Source organism: Cyanistes caeruleus, chromosome 1 (genome assembly GCF_971803275.1).
Source record: "Cyanistes caeruleus chromosome 1, bCyaCae1.hap1.1, whole genome shotgun sequence".
NCBI classification, from domain to species: domain Eukaryota; kingdom Metazoa; phylum Chordata; class Aves; order Passeriformes; family Paridae; genus Cyanistes; species Cyanistes caeruleus.
The window spans coordinates 28,952,472-28,967,765 of NC_141701.1; the positions used below are offsets into that span (position 1 = coordinate 28,952,472).

General features: G+C 46.2%; 1 protein-coding gene and 1 long non-coding RNA gene across 4 annotated transcripts in view; both read left to right on the top strand.

Moving 5' to 3' along the window:
- Positions 1–294: 294 nt before the first annotated feature.
- LOC147655408 (uncharacterized) lies at positions 295–6,968 on the top strand. 2 transcript variants are annotated; one of them, XR_015285384.1, is made up of 3 exons: positions 295–578; positions 1,276–1,330; positions 1,585–6,915. It is a non-coding gene; the product is annotated as an uncharacterized LOC147655408 (long non-coding RNA). The 2 variants fall into 2 exon arrangements; XR_015285385.1 differs by lacking the exon at positions 1,276–1,330 and having other exon boundaries at positions 1,585–6,968.
- A 405-nt stretch (positions 6,969–7,373) lies between these two features.
- PAG1 (phosphoprotein membrane anchor with glycosphingolipid microdomains 1) overlaps positions 7,374–15,294 on the top strand; it is a 104,661-nt gene continuing 96,740 nt past the window's right edge. The window contains exon 1 of one of the 2 annotated variants that reach the window (XM_086884028.1): positions 7,374–7,657. The gene's annotated coding sequence lies outside the window, so the exon portion shown is untranslated. The remainder of the gene's footprint in view (positions 7,658–15,294) is intronic. The other variant, XM_086884049.1, reaches the window with a different exon arrangement.

A 15,294-nucleotide genomic window follows, 5' to 3' on the forward strand; every position in this document is an offset into this window, starting at 1 on the left:
AGATATAGATAACCGTAAATGAGGTTCAAAAAATTTATTCTTTTTTTTCAGGTCTTCCAGGCTTTACTTCTGATTGCTTGACAATTCAAAGCCATTTGAGAAGTCTGAAAGAAAGGAAAAAAAACCCAAAAAAACACGTGGTGTTTAGTGTGCCATGGAACTCAGAACCTTTCATTTGACCTCCAGCTTCCTGGAAAGGGAGGTGGGAAAGGTCAACCGCTTCGGGCTGTAATCCTTCAAACCTCTTCCTAAATGCAGTCAGCTGTGAAAAGAAGTCACACTGGTGAAGCGTTTGTCATTCAAATGGAGCATTTGCCTGGACTCTCTTCACTAACACCCTCTCCCCGCCCCCGGACCTTAGCCCTTACTTGCCCAGACCTTGAACCACTTAGACAGACCCTGCCCTTTCCTATCTGGGGTGGGAAGGGGTTGCAGTACCTTGTCCACTAATTCCTGGTCTCAGAGCAGGACAGCGTTCACCTTGAGAAATGGAAATCTCTTCATGCACCACCACAGCCCTTGCTCCGGACTCAGAGCTCAGCACTCCTTCCTGCTCTCCATATTTTTCTGATGTATTTGTGAGTAAAAATTAATCATTCTTAGCCTAAAGACAAGGAGTTTTTTTTAGCCTTTTCAAGAATCAACCTTTTTTTACCTCGGTATGTGAGACAGTTAACAGTGGCATTGGTTTGTCTTTCAACATTGTTTCAAGTTTGGTTTTGGGGTTTTTTTTTGACAAAAGGCTATTTTAGAGCATTAATGATCACAACATGTTCAGATTTGTTACACTTAGCAGGTGGGCTGTTAATTGAAGTGAGTATTGGTGAATTTGAAAAATCTTTTTGTCTACTCAGTTTTGATTTGCTTCCAAATACCTGCCCTGTGGTCAGACCACATATATGTAAAAGGTTCCTCTGTGGTAATGAATTTCTTCACAGGGTTTTTGATACATTTGTAAAGATCACTTCAGCCTCTATACAGCATCTCTGTCTGTATTCAGCAATGAGAAATCAGTCCTTAATTTCCCAAGGCCAACAGAATGTCCTGAATTTTGCTGCTGCAAACTAAAATTTGTAGGTACTTACACAAATAAAAAGAGTGGGAGCTCGGACAAATTAAAAAATCTGTAGATTCAAGCATGATGCTTCTGACTGTCATTAGAAGCCAGTTTGCCATCCTAGTAATTGCATTCAGAGGGGTTTGGGTCAAACTCACTTACTGTATTGTTTTTCCTAGAAAATGAGCTCTATGATCCTACATATTTTTGTCCAGCAGATTAAAAATACTGATGGAGGATTATATTACAATAGCCTTGAAGATTTTATTTAAGGTAGTTATGCAAAAAAAAAAATTATGAAAATAGTTTGTAACTGTGAATATAGATTTTCATTATTTTTAACACTAGCAACCAATTTTCTGACTGAATAATTTTTATGCAGATTTCTAATACTTGTGGGAAAAAAAAGCACATGATTTTGATGTAATTTTCTGAACCAAAATATTTTCTCAATTTGCTACAATCATTAGTTTTAATTTCTTATTTTTGTTCTTTTTCCCAACCATCATCTACAATTAATACTACAGATGAATCATTAGTACCATTTCTCCAGTTTCCTTGAGAAAAATCTGATAGATAAAAGTCCATTCAAGGGTGAAAATGTTTCCCTTTGTCTCATCCAGGCCATTCCTGAATCTAAGAAGAGGTAAAATATTAAGAATAACCATATTTTTCAGCAACAAATCAAGATACAAAGAACAACCAAGTACTCCTGAATAGCTATTCTGTAGCACTGTCAGCTAAAACGCTGCCTTGACACCTGCTCACTCCCTCTAAAAATACATTTCTGGATTGTGTCACCAGAATTAATGAGCCTAAAACATCTAATGTCTCATGACAATAGGATTCCTGTGTGGAAAGCTGCGTGTGGAAAAGTGCTGGGCAGATGTACAGCAGCCCTTGCCCTGCTGCCCTGTAGCTTTGCTGCTGGGGAGTAATCACAGCCAAGTCCAGGCACTCCAAGGCTGGCAAGGGGAGTGGGAAGCCACAGCTGGGTCCCACACTGAGAGGATCAGTTATTTGCTAAGCCTTGTTGCTACAGAGGGGCAGGGAACATATAGAAAATATAGCAAAGGCTGACTGTGGCTCCAGGTGTTGCTCAGCAGATACAGCGACTACTGTGGTCTTCTTCCTCGGTGGAAAGCATGGAAGTGAGCTACCCCTGTGGGTGGCATCACAAGGAATGACTTTGTCTATTTGATACATTTCTGTCCTTTGGAGGAAGCCTCAGCCCAATGCTTCAGTGAGAAGATAGTTGACTTGCCCTCAAGGCCTCAGCAATAACCAGGCAGCAGCACTAATGATGACTGTCTCTCTCAGTCAAATCGGCCACGCCAGGAGGCATTGCTTTGACACAACTATTTCACATGCCTCAACCATAATGTGATTTGTCATTGCTTTCAGAGATGTGGTGTGCAGCCATACAGGTTTTCACAGGATTTTTTGGCCTGTAAGAAAGTTCTATTAGATGATTTACTCTCTTCCCTTGATTGTGGCAGCTTCCTACTGATGTGCTCCTTGAATGGAAGCAATGCCCAAGCCCCCATGCCTTCCTTCACATCCTCTTCCTATCCCTAATGGCTTGATTTCCAGAGGTGATGGTGTCCTCGGGCCCTTTTTCTCCTTGAAGAAGTAGGATTGCTCAGGCCTCTTGAAAACCAGGCCAACAATATATAGAGTAATTGCTATCTTTGTGGGTAGCTCCAGGCCAGTCATAATACGCTCTGTTAAGTCAGGACAAAGTCCATGCTAAAGGGATGAGCAGTTAGGAATGATGCAGGCCTGGCATGAAGAAAGAAACACAACAGTCTATTTGAACTTTTTTTCCAGTGTGCTGTAAGTGGGAGCTTAGCAAGGATGAACATCTTCCCTGTCTTAAGGCAGGTATGGCACACTTCATCCCAGGAACTGGCAGGGGTGAGGGACACTGAAAAGGCTCATTTAAACTCAGGGTACTGCTCTGCATTAGGAACTCATGGAAAAGCTACACTTCTGTGGCTTAAAGTTGCATTCTCTTTGTAATGAGTTTTATTTATACTATATACAAATGATAATTAGGGGATGTACCTCAACATATCTTCAAAAGATACTTGTTTCCTCAAAGCGCAGAAGTATGCAGGCTGAGAACAGATTTTTCTCCAATTATTTACTAAAACTTCTTTAATGAATATTTCTACATGAATAAGAGATGTGGAACTAGGACCATGATGTTATATAAAATAGGAGTGAATTTAGGGATTGCAGCAAACTGCAGCACTGCCAGCTCCTACAGAATTTGTGTGTTCCCTGTTTAACACATGTAAATTGACCTCTCAAGATGCATCTGTGAGCACCTAAGCATATCCAGTGGCTTGAGCTTGCCATAAGGGAGAAGTCTTGTTCCTTCTCCTCTAACCCAACCTTCTTCCCAGCCAAAGAGCCTGGTTCCTCATTTCTGGTGGCTCTGGAGTTTATTTGACTTGCCTGTGAGCTGATACAACTCAATGACACAGCAGAAAACCAGGCAGCTGTTTCTTTCAGGGTCACGTTTCTGCTTGGTTAGTGACCAACACTGGCGACTGAAGGGCTTCATTTATTCACAGGTAGCAGGGCTGACAAAAGAGAGATGATGGGATTGCACGTCAGGGAACAGGGCCTTCTCACTCTGGTGGAGGTGAACTGCTGGCTTAATGATTACCATCCTAGGAAAATGAAACCTAAGGTATTCAACTTGAGTACCAAAATCCATTTTAGGCATCTGAAAATGCCGTTCAGTAATACAACCTGCTTCGCACGAGCACGGCTGAGGCCAGTCCTGTGCCTCTGGAGCAGAACATCTCCAGAGCTTCTATGGGCCCTGCTGCCCCCCTGCCTGCCCCTGACACTCTTCCCACACTGGCTGGCAGAGTATGTGTATGCCTTCCCTGGGAGCTAGGCTGGGAACTGGTCCAGCTGAAAAGTAACTTCTATACCCAGCTCATTTGCAGAGAGTTGTGACAATACGATGCAGGGCAGAACAAGGGACAGAGACGGGCTACACTAGGCTGAGTCAGAGCAAAGCTTGTATGTGTCCAGCTGCTCCTTACTGCTGCTCTCACAGAATGTCACAAGTCAAAGGCTGTGACCTCTAGCAGCACGCACTGTGTTTCAGCTGTGCCTGTGTTAGCCTTCTGCCCTAACTACTACCAACAACAGGCCCTTGGACAGGAGGTTAAATCCGGTGCTTGGGACTTCCTCATTCTCAAATGGGAAAAAAAGACAGTGGAAATGCCTGGGACGGAGGGTGGGTTGCTGCTATGAGGGTACATTACTTGTATGTTATTTACTTCTGACTATAACTGTGACATTACATAAGGTAAAATGCAATGTAGGCATCCAAGGGTCCAGTTGTCCTTCCTCTCCTGGTCTTGTACAATATTTTGTTACACTCCTTTGTTGCATTTTGGGTCATGCTAAACTGTAAGGCCCTTGTGGCAGAGAGCACGTCACCGGTGTGAGGAACGATGCCTCAGATAATGGAGCTCTAGCAGCAGTGGGGGCCTTGGGGAGTGCCTGTCACAGAAATGGCAGGAGGGAATAGTTTCACTCTTCTGGAGTGCAGAATTAGTCATATCTGTGATTGCTTGATTTTTGCCAGCCTTTTGGAAGGACTTCATCTTTGCCTATTGCCTGTGCAGCTCCTATAGCTCCTATCCCTCCATCTCCACCAGATACCCATCACCTTTACACCTCCCTCCTACTCCTCTGTTTTGAATCCAATGCCTGATCCTTCCCTTTTGTCAAGAAATCGTAAGCTCCTGTCCCTCATTCTCTGCATCTCTCCTTCCTGACCTTCCTGGCCAGCCTGTCTGATGACAAGGGCTGCAAGAAAAGGTTAGGTAATGAGCAAACTCTACTTCCCCAGATTTAAAAGAGAAACATCCAATACTGTCTTCTTCCTAAATGCACAAGCAGGTAAATTAAACCAAAAGGTATTTGTAGCTGGAGGGCCAAGGGGAGATGAGAGGTGGGAGAGAAGAAAGGAAGAGGCAAGCAAAAACCTCCCCTCTCCTTTGGAACTGTCTCTGGCTTGGTTTCCATTTTGACAGGAGTACAGATTAAGGTGAGAGTCCAGATTAGTATGGTGATACCCTTTTATACCATACACAGTGACTCTTGTTCAAAAGCAAATACAGGGACTTGATTAAGCTTATGATTTTCAAAGGATTTTATACAACTAATTAAATGCAAATAACTATCCGGAGGAACCAGGAATGTCTATGGTAGGGTTAAAGAGATGGAAAGTTCCTCTGGGTTTCAGTGTACTGGCATGCTTTGTACAGCCCTTGTACAAGACTCAACGAAAACAGTATTTTGCTGATGACATCAGACTGTGCAAAAAGATACAGCTGAAGTGGAGTAACTGCTAGAACATTTGTTTCTGGTCTTTTTGGACCTACAGACCACTGTTACACTCCAAAATTTCCTACAGATCACAATTTCACAATTCATACTTTAAACTGAAGACACTATAGAGGCACCAAATGGCTATGATGGCCCACCACTCTTTATAGGACATTTACAGGACATTTTCAAGGCCTGAGCAGAGCAGGAGAACCACTAGTCAGGGATGAAAGAATGCAGAGGCAGAACAAAAGTGCCGATGCAAGACTCCACATGTGCAAATCTTCACTGGCTACAGCAACCAGAAACCAGTTGGAGGTGAAAGAGTTAAAGTCTCTTGGGTAGTTGGGCTCATTGCAGAGTCACTATGTGGGATGTGGGTACAGGTGTTAGGGGTTTTACAAACTCTTCTCGTTTCTAATGGAATGATTTGGTGGGAACTTTCTGCAAGAACTGTGGGTAAAAGACACTGGGGAAAACAGTCTGAAAAAAACACCATTAGGTCAGCTACAGTGCACCAGTGCAGTGAGTGGCACGCCAGGAACATGAAGAAAAGCAACACCAGGCTGGTAAAATGACAACCATCAGCTGGATATTACAAGAACTGGCAGGTTACATGCTAGATTAATATGCATTTTGTTGCAGGGGCCATGTGGACAAACTTAGATGGGCTGGACTCTGCTAACCATGGACTATATCACCTAATGCAGACAGAAGTTATTGGATAAACAGCTTGAAAAAGGTTTAAAAAATACGTTTTTTTTTTAAAAAAAAAAGGTTAACAAATCAAAAGAGGAACCCAACAGCTGGCAAAAATGAAAGGCAGGATGAAGAAAGGATCAGTTCTGAGGATTCACTGGATGGATATGCATGGAAATAATAAACTGAGCTATAATCTTGCCAAAGATTAGGTGAAAATGAAAATGCTGGTGGTAGTGCTGTATTTGTATTTAAAAAAAAAAACAAACAAAACACAAGAAAGCAACCAAGCAACAAACCAGCACTTTCCTGCACAGGGAAATCCTTGCTTGGAAAACACCAAATGCAGATCCAGGCTCAAACCTTGAGCCAGCCATGCATCTGACAGCACTGCTATTGCAGAATGGCATATGGGGTTTGAACTTATTCTCAGGAAGTAAGAGCTCACTGGGTGTTAAGTCAATCCTTACATATGGGTGGAAACTCGTAGTAATTATGCAATTTCCCTAAAAAAATCCCCAGAGATCTCAGTTAGGTATTTTGCTTTTGCAGCCTTTCCTGCCTCTGCTCTTACAGTGCTTTTTACTTGCAGCCCTTGCGCTTCCCTACATCATGTAAAAATACAATTATTTATTTCGCTTAAAGATCTCGATACAACATTAAAAAAACACCAGTAACTATGCCGAGATTTCTTTTGCCAAAATACCTGTCTTCCTTAGTTACACTTACTTAACGAGGAGAAAAAAAAAAAAAAAACAAACAAAAAACCAAAAACCAAGACCAGGATGCTTCAATTCCTCCTTTTTTCCTCCCTTTCAGGCCGGCCACCGGAGCATCCTCCAGCCGCGCAGCCCTCCGTGCAGCAATCGGGGCGGCGGCCCCAGCATCCGCCGCCGCAGCGCCGGCCCGGCCCCGGCTGCTCCCCGCTGCTCGGGGGCGGCCAAGGCGCCCCGGGGCCGCGGCAGTGCCGCAGGCTGGGCAGCGGAGCAAGGCGCTGCGGCCCCGCAGCCCCCGCAGGGGCGTGCCGAGCCGTGCCGTGCCATGCCTGTGCCGAGCCGTGCCGTGCCGAGCCGTGCCGAGCCGTGCCGTGCCGTGCCGAGCCGTGCCATGCCTGTGCCGAGCCGTGCCGTGCCGAGCCGTGCCATGCCTGTGCCGAGCCGTGCCGTGCCGTGCCGTGCCGAGCCGATGCGGGTGCTGCGCTCGCTGCCGGCCCGCGGCGCCGCCGCCGCATGGCTGGCTCCGGGGCCGGCGGCGCGGGGACATGCGCAGTGCCCGCGCCGCGCTCCGCGGCCGCGCTCCGGCCCCTCCGCCGCCTCCCCCGACCCTCCCGCCCGGCGGAGGAGGGGGAGGGAGAGAGGGGGAGGAGGAGGCGGGTAGGGAGAGAAAAGGAGAGGAGAGAAGAGAGACGAGAGACGCGCCGCAACTTGCTGCCTCCCCTCCCTGCTGTCCCTGGCCGCGCCGCTGCCCGGCCCCTGCGGGCTGCGCTCCGCGGGAGGCGGCAGCCGGGGACGCAGCGCTCCGCGGGGCCGGCGCCTCCCGGTGAGTTGGGGGCGGTGCGCGAAGTTGCCGCGTCTGTGTTTTGGGGCTGGCGGTGCGGTCGGTGCGGGGGCCGGCGGCGGGGCTGCCCTGGCCGGCGGCGGGGCTGCCCTGGCTGGCCGCGGGGGCTGCCCTGGCTGGCCGCGGGGCTGCCCTGGCTGGCCGGCGGCGGGGCTGCCCTGGCTGGCCGCGGGGCTGCCCTGGCCGGCCGCGGGGCTGCCCTGGCTGGCCGCGGGGCTGCCCTGGCTGGCCGCGGGGCTGCCCTGGCTGGCCGCGGGGCTGCCCTGGCTGGCCGCGGGGCTGCCCTGGCTGGCCGGCGGCGGGGCTGCCCTGGCCGGCGGCGGGGCTGCCCTGGCCGGCCGCGGTCCGCGCTGCGGGCAGGGCGGCGCACGGGCGGGGATCCCGGGAATTGCGGGCACAGGTGCGGGACACGGCCCCGGCGGGGTCGGCTGCGCGCATCCCCAGCCAGCCGCTGCCAGCCAGCCCGGAGCCGTGTTTGCATTGAAATCCTATTGCGCAGTGACAGGCTCCAGTTTGTTTCACTGTGGTATCTGCTCTTGGGCTTGGAAAGTCTTTAGGAGGAAGGAAGGGGTCGCCGGGGCGAGTGGGGGCTGCTCCTCGAAGGGAGCTGCCAGCGCAGATTGTCCCTAGCGCACGGTGTGCCGGCCGTGCTGCGCCGAGCTTTCGGCTCCCAGGGCTCCGGAGAGGGAAGGGAGAAACTGGCCCACGGTCACAGCAGAAAGTTGTGCAGCTTGAGATGCTGCGGACACTAATGGGCCAATTAGCTAAATAAACAAACATAGTGATTTATAGGTGTCTGAACTATGGTGCTTTGAATGATGGAGCTCTTTAACCTTTCTTTCTAATCTAGCCTTAAGAGATTTGGTTTTCAGGAGAGTAATGTATCATCTGTGGTGCTGAATACACGAGTTGATTAGATTTGTAAAAGGAATAGCCTTTGAAATAATGCTAAGCTATTAAGCAATAAATGCAGAAAAAGAGTGAGACAGAGCAAAGATAGAATTTTGGCAGAAAATATTTTCCCCCCCCCCTTACCTAGGAAGCCTAGCAGCTGTGCTTGATTAACTTTTAACCAGAGTTCTTATTTTATTAACTTAAACTTCAAAAAAATAAGCGTGCTTGTTTTTGTCTTGAAACCAGTGGCAAATCCTCCTTAGTCCTCTCAAAGTATGTCTGTGTTGCAGATAAGTGATGATTGGAGCAGCATCTGTTAAGAGAATTTGTAGAAGCAAATGCTGCTAAAGATACCCAGTAGGTAAATGGAAGTACATTGCCATTGTATTTGTTTCTCTTAGCCAACAGAGAACAAGACATTTCAAATTCCAGGGGGTTTTATTTAACGTCTTTAAAATTTTTTCAGGTGCACAGCTTCATTATAGCAAAAGTGCCTCCCCTAGTTGGAAAAGTGATTAATTCAGGTTTTAGCTTATTTAACAAAGGACAAATTCTGCAGGCTGTGGGGCATCTCCTGTAAAGGGTGAGTGTCTTTTGCACTCATTGAAAAAGAAAATAGTACAGTATGTGTAACACCTTGCAGGTCTGAAGTACTAGAGCAATTTTATATTTTACCAGCATTTAAACACAGATTTTTATTAACATAAAATCAATATTCAGGTCAGCAATGGGGATGTGCAACTTCCAAATGAGAACCTGATCTGGCGGCAACACTTTGCTCATATGAGTAAAGGTTGTGGGATATGACAGTCACTGAACTCACCTATCTTTTGTTTGGTTCCTTTTATGAGATGCCGTTTAATGAGGAAAAGAAACAGGTAATTCATTGTGTTTTAAGACACAGTGTTCCTCATAAGCCTCATTGCCAGGCATTTGAAAGTGAATGTGGCCTTAGATCATATATTGTATACGAATGACTACTACTAGATAATTTAAGTTCTGAATTTATTCTGTTATTAAAGTTATATTGATCAGAAAGTGGCAAATGGAGTCCAAGTCCTAAACAAGGAAATATTGATGATCTTTGAGTTAATTTATATTTTAGGAAGCACTGAGGAGTCCACAAGAAAAGTAATCAAGTTTTTCTTGCTGGATGTGGCATTTAGTTAAGGAACCCTCTTTCTCAGGGCACTGGGAACTTCATTGACACACAAAGGAGTTAAATGATTTTATCAGCTCAGTGATGGCCATGGTAAAGTGCTGTAGAGTTCAATGGCTGGAACAGGACAGTTCTTTTACTTCCAGTAAGGATGGGGACAGACAACTGAGGGGCTTTTCCAAAGTAGTTCCAAACCCATATCATTTGTAACTGTAAAAAATAATGAAAGAATAAGATTAATAGACCAAGAAAACTGAAAACCATGTGACAATTAAAACAAGTAATCAGTCAGGTAGCATTACCGAGGCCTCTATAGCAATGCCTCTGCTTCCAGGCCTTGAGAGTGGGGCTGGTTTCAGTCACAGGATGCGAGAGTAGCTCGGCCTGGGAGCGGCGGTGGGGAGTGACAGGTGTCCTGTGGTCTGGTGGCTGTGCTGTGGCTGGGACAGAGCCCAGGCAGGGGGAAGGGGTGCAGGGTGCTGCCACTCACCCTTATCCCCAGGTTGCTAAGCTGAGATGGGGAATGCCTCTCTGCCATTGCTGAATGTATGGCAACTGCTGGCCCAGGCCCTGGGTGGAGCCAGCAGGGGAGAGAGGGGTGCTGGGTGAAGCTCTGGCTGCACAGCCTGTGGCTTGCAGGCAAGCTGCCCTGGCTGCTTGCTGCCCATCCCAGCATCCCAAGGATACCATCAGTAGCAGGCCTTGTACTGGGTGTAATGCCAAAAAAGTTCTGGTGAGGGAAGAAGCTCAAGTTTCTTCCATGGGAAAATGGTCTATTTGTAAATGTTCTTATGATGAGATACTTCTTGCATGGAGTGAAACATGGAAAGGGCAAACAGTACACACTCATTTGTGCAATACTACTAGAGGCAAACTCTAAATTTTGAAATCACTATGCAGTCATGTGGGCATCATGAAGCAACACAGATGAGGAAGCTGAATCCTGATTTGGCTGCCAATTTACTGCAGATAATTGAGATGCCCTTGCTGTTCCCCATATCCATCCTAGTACCCCTCATGCTCTGAACTGCTGTGCTGTGCGGGAGGTTCTCTGTCGGTCGCTCCTTCCCCCTGGTCCCTCACCTCCCAAAATCCCCGTGTGCCATGCCAGCAGTGGTGCCCTGCTTGTGAGCTGGGGTGAATGGCAGCCTGCAGGTGTTCTGTGACTCACTCAAGGCCCCAGACTGCAAACCCCTCTGCAGTTTCATTCTGCTTCTCTTCTGTGGTGAAGCAGTTTCTTTGGCAACAACACTGTGCCTTCAGCTACCGGGGCAGGGCTGGGCAAGCTGCAGGTGGTGGGACCTCTAAAGCTTGCTCCTGAGAAGGTGCACCAAGCGCAGCTGTGAGGTGGATGACGAGCGACAGGAGATGCGCCTTTGCTTCATGGATGTGATATAACCTAGTTTTAATTAAAGCAGCCACAACAGATTATTAGTGGGGATAAATACTGCCTTGTTACAGCCCTCTTGGGTCATATGTAAGCAGTATTCGTTTTAGAAAGGATGAATGAATAGTCAGTGTGAAGGATAAAGATCAGCATTGTTAATCGCTCTGGAAGTCTTCCGTGGGAAAGTGTAAACTCATGAGGAAAGATAGCCCATAAATGTCATTTAAATATTTAAATAACTTGACGATAAAATTTTGATAATAAAGGCGTGCAAGTACCGAGTTATGTTTGAGTTCCTGTCAAAGATAGCTAGGACTTGTACAGTTGGCTTCAATCATTGGTAGGCTGTGCTTCTACTTCATACTTTGCTAGCAGTAATGAAGAGCTCATCTTCAATTCCACCTATGGGGGAAAAAAAATATCCGATTTTTCTTGTCAAAGTGCAGAGAAATACTTTAGAAACTTGGGAGGCTATGTTTGCTTAAGATCTTGAGCTTGAGGAGGGGTTAACACTTCCCTTGTGGTATTTGTGGGTAAGCAGTGTGCCAGGTGCCTTCATCTGGGCTTGAGTCAGGGGACTGAGCATCCAGCTGTTATTTGTTGCTGTTGATACATCTGCAGGATGAGAAGAATGACTCCAGGTGGGAAAAGAGTGGGTCCCCCCCATTAATAAGCAGAAATTATAGGATTTGTGCCTCTACTGTTCCTTGATTTTGTAATTCTCACTAAAGTTTCTTTTGCCCTTTCATACCTCTCAGAACGCCTTACAACTGCTGGGAAAAAAAAAACCAAACTGTGTGCTTTCATGTAAATGCGATGAGGATAAGCCTTTGAAAATATATCTAGCTGATGTTGATGAATAAACAAACTTGGCCAGGGTAAATCTTTTCATCTAACTTCAAGAGCCACATTGTAATGAAGTAAATATAGATGTACTTAATGGGCTTCTTTCATCCAAATATATAGCAAACCCTTTAAACTAATGCAAACAATTCTAAAATGAATTTCTAAGTGGCTTTTTTTTTTGTTTTAATATTGGAGCAGTTTAGTCTACCCAGGCTAGGCCAGGAATGGAGCTTGCTCCTGGAGCTGTGCAGATGCTGAGGTGAATGCTGGCCTACAGGGGAGAGTGCAAGAACATGAGACCCAGCTCTTCTCCTGGGGCGTTGTGCAGTTAGGGCAGGAAATGCTCATTCCACGTGTAGTGTAAAATGTATTATTTGATGAGTGTCTCCCCAGACATTTCCCTTTGGAAGGCAGATTGCAGACAAGGCTCCAAGAGGCAGGGCCTGCTGTCTGTTACCCCTTGGCTGTGCTCAGCCCAGGCTGCATCAAGAGCCCCCCAAACTCAGGATGACTGGCTGCCTTCCTCTAGGGCCACCTGTGCCTGGCATGCCACTGCTTGGCCAGGTGCAAACCTGACTGTGGGGCTTGCTCTGTAGGGCTCATCCTGGGGTGCCCCAGAGTACCTGAGCTGGGTGTTAAAGGTGGCCTTAGGGCCATCATGACAGCTGCCATAGACACGATCATTGGAGTGTGGCTGCAGTGGAGGTGGTGACTTTGGCAGCATCTTGCTGGCTGGAAGCTGTGGGAAACTGGAGCTCAAAGGTTCTGCAGATCTGGGCATTTACTGTGTGCCAGTGGATTGGGTTTCATTTCAAGTCCTGCAGGATGACTGTTTTCAATGATAGCATTTGTAAACAGATTAATGACTTTTTGTGCAAATGTCTTGCACATGCAACTGTTTGGTTTCACTGCCCTTGCTTGTAAAGAATATGTAATGTTTGTCTTTCCCACGTCATGGAAAGAGTTTTCAGATCTTCTCTTTAAAAAACGCAGTTGTAAAACAATTTTACTTTGAAAGCAAGTCTTTGTTTTAAAAAGGATAAACCCTGTTCTGGAGAAAAAGACCTTCACTTGGTCTTATATTTTCTTAATAGGAAAAATTCGGATCCATTAAATCCCATTGTGGAATAAAATCCCAGTCACAGCTAGGCAATGTTAGAATTTGAGTATTAGACTATTTAGATAACTATATCAGCATAATTACAGAAATTCTTCAGGATGAGATTTTTCTTTTCTGAGATCTTGATGAATGGGGAATACTGTAAAGAATGATTTCTGTGAGTCTCAGAGGACTTTTGTGAGAGAGATTTAAATCCAGGAGACCATCGTACTTTGAAAAACATAATGGTGATTTATTATTGTCCAGACTGAACTCACTGTTTGGCACCTCAAATAATCACACCAGTCCAGTTTAGCTTGCATCTGGTTGTGTTGTGCTGTGTGTACAGAAGTCAAACGTATTAAAAACTGCTCAGCTTTGGATGTGTTCATCTGGGGATTTGCTCATAAATAATTGATAACCCTCTGAAACAAAATCTCTTCATTACTCCGTGGATTGCTCACCTCTTCCCTCCCGCGCTCATTGTTCTCGCAGGCGGGGGAAGAAGGAGGCGCTGCTTTAATGAAGGTGCACGTCAGCCTCCGCTTCTCCTTCCAAAGGTCATCCAGCTAAACAGTGGCAGTGAAATGCTTGACAGAGATAAACATTTTATGGAGATACGTGGCATTCCAGTGTTTCAGAGGAACCACTGAGCTGCTGTATTTAAGGCTTCTTTGCATCCCAGCATAGAAGCAGTGCAGACGATGAATTACTAAATCGATGAAATGTTTGCATCTAGTGTGCTGCAGGACATCAGATTAAGGGTTGTTTGCTGTTCAGTACAAATTACAGCTGTAAGATTTGGGCTTGATCTTTCATGATTTTACTGCTAAGGATACCATTAAGTATCCTTGCACTGACTGTTTGCTGCAAATGGGACAAGTCTTGGTGGGCAGTGCTTCCTCACTGGAGTGAGAGTGAGTTCCCATTTACCAGACATTGGTGCACAGTGATGAATTTCCTTTTTTTGCAAAAAAAACACCACAATTCTGTGTCCACTGACCTAAAGTCTGAGTTGATCTAACAAAATCTTGTTTCAATGGAAAAAGTGTCTTAATGTGAGTTCAGTTCATCTTTTTGATGACTTGATTGTTTCAGAATTATTAGCCAGATTCTGCAAGAGTCTTTAAAGGTGCTAATACTTGCTTGCATTTAATAGCCCTAACTATTGCTAATGTACAGGAAATGATCAAATCACATCACTGAGAGAGAACCCGAACAAGTCTTACAGCTATTTTAATGTGAGTTTTCAGATGTTACTCTTCTTAATTGAAAGGTGAATGCTATAAAGGCTTTGTCAGACTGCTGTTTCTAGATGACAGCACTTTCTGTGGACTAACTGGAAGTCCTAGAGTGCTGATCCCAGCTTTCAGCTTCAGGATTCGTAGCTCAAGCTCTTCCTTTTTTACTTGGCAGAAGTATGCATCTGTGGTGGTGTCTGGATTTATGTCTTCCAAAGAAATATTGGATCAATCAAAGAAAATGAAAAAGATTTTCTGAAATGGTAATCATATTCTGGCTGATACTGGAAAGAACAGAGCCTTCGCTCCTTCTCTAAACCACAAGATTAAGCTTGCTTATAAAGGATTAACAGAGCTCTCTTCTGTTAATTCGTAGTGGTCTAGTCGAAGTGCCCGATTCTACATCAGTGGAAAATCCATTATCAATCAATGGGAGTTTTGCAGCTGAAGCCAAAGGGATTAGAGGCTCATCATTCAGAAGTGTCTGAAGGAGAGAAAGCCCCGGCTATGCTTGTTGCCACACAGCTGTGAGCCACTGCTGGAGTGTGCCCACAAAACATGGCAAAGGAAAGTGTTCAGCTGCCTCAGGGCTATTTCCAGAGACTGTGGAAGGGCTCGTGCCAGGGGCCAGGGCTGAAGAGGAATTTACACCATTTCCTGGGGTGCTGCCGGTAGTGGGCCGCTCCTCACGTCAAGCAAGGTGATTTCCAAGTGGAAAAGGTGCATGGAGAAGGATAACCTGAAGCCTTCTTCCAGGGCTTGTGCTGTGGTTGGGGGAGAGTTAATGAGGAGGTCAGTGAGAGTAGGAGTTAAGGGCGGGGGAAGAGGGGTTCAGGTTTGGGGATAAGGGGTGCAGAGGAGCCCTGGTGCCTACAGCCACTGCTCAGGCTGCACCCCAGGCACACTGGTTTAGGAGACTGGAGTGGGAGGGAGGGACAGGAAGACATTGCTGAAGAGGTTGCTAAAGAATTTGCTACTTATGATGTTTATGGG